This window comes from Nanorana parkeri, unplaced genomic scaffold, assembly GCF_000935625.1.
Source record: "Nanorana parkeri isolate BGI_ZX_2015 unplaced genomic scaffold, ASM93562v1 scaffold136, whole genome shotgun sequence".
NCBI lineage: Eukaryota > Metazoa > Chordata > Amphibia > Anura > Dicroglossidae > Nanorana > Nanorana parkeri.
Window position 1 is genome coordinate 1,333,744 of NW_017306404.1, and position 1,578 is coordinate 1,335,321.

Here is a 1,578-nt window from a genome sequence, read left to right on the forward strand (position 1 = left end):
CACACACACACACACACACACACACACACACGCACGATAATTTCTCCAGTATTGACAACAAGAATGTACAGCGTGATGTAAATCAATGAAAGCTGGAGAATGTTTCCCAAAATGACATATTTTTTGTCACTTTCCAGTTTTTGTTTTTTTATACTGCTCATGTTTGTGTTTCTCCATTGTTTATGCTTCACTTTACTGCAGCCTGTGTCAAAATTATTTAAATTGGTGGAAAATTAGGAGACTGTTCGTGATGAAATAGGATAAAATGCAGTAAAATGAAGAGCATTCATTCTATCTGTCTTTGTAAATAGGCCCTCTGAGTGCTAATTATAAAACAAGATAAACAGCAAGAAAATAACAGATCGCCCTGGGAGGAAGGTGCAGGGGGTTACTATACACACGAGTTCAATTTGATTGTAGTTTAAAAAGACATTTAAATGGTCTATGTTGTTACTTCTTTCTTGGCTGCATTAGACTTGACAAGCCAACTTTGTATTGCCTTAATAAAGTATGTCAGTGAGGTCACCCCTTGCCTGAAAGTGAACCTCCTCAAGCTTATTTTTGTTTTCTGAAGCATGAATCACGTCTAGGGACACTTCAGGGTCAATTTTCATACAACCCTTTAATATTCCATAATTTAATGTTTATAATCACAGTTAAAGTTTAAATATTTAAAGCCCACCTCCAGGCAAACAAAAAAGGTACCCTTGCAGTTGGATTACCCCCCGCACTGCAAGGGGTAGTGCTCGTTTTGTCTAGTGGACGCTATGAAAACTGTTTCACTTACTTGATCCTTTGTCCCGCAAGCTCCCTCCAGACTGCTTGATTTGTCCCTGCAGGCTTCTTCTCTTCTCTTTTTGCTGCAGTGGTCTACAGACTCTCATCACATCTTATGCAGGTTTATTGACCGCCGCAGGAGCTGGGATCGGGTAAGTAAAACTGCTTTATTTGAGTCCCCTAGAAAAAATTAGCACTTAACCCATGTTGGGCTGCAACCAACTAATCGATGATGAGAATACTTGTCAACTATTTTCATTATCGATTAGTTGGTTGGATCCTATAGCTCTCTCCTCCACGCTGGGAGGAGGGCACAGCAAGCGGTGGGTGGGTACAATAGCCAGCCTGCTATTGCAATTTGAAATGGCCAATAGCAGTCTGGCTATTGCACCAGCCCACTACCTGCTGTAAAGGGACTACAAGTCTCAGCAATACATTATATGGCAATGCAGACTACCACCAGCTATAGAGGACTATAAATCCCAGCAATACATTATAAAGTAATGCAGAACAATACAATCAGCTATAGAGGTCTACAAATCCCAGCAATGCATTATAAAACAATGCAAAATAAAGCACAGGACAGAAACAGCAGGCAATATTTCTAAAGTAGCTGCGGAGTTCAGGTGCAGTTTTGCTGCATTATACCTGTACATTCTGTGCTGCTGCTCTGCTCTGGGGTGCCGGCCTGATGTCTCCAGACGGAGGGTCTCTGGAGGGGGAGATGTGCGGCCAGTGGAAGCACTGTAAACCGAGGCGCCTTGTGGTTGCCAAGAAGGCCGCCGCTGAGCACTCCTTCTG

At 42.5% G+C, this 1,578-nt stretch overlaps 1 protein-coding gene across 3 annotated transcripts in view; it reads left to right on the forward strand.

Moving 5' to 3' along the window:
- NMD3 (NMD3 ribosome export adaptor) overlaps positions 1-1,578 on the forward strand; it is a 68,801-nt gene that overhangs the window by 47,532 nt on the left and 19,691 nt on the right. The gene's annotated exons all lie outside the window — the stretch shown is intronic.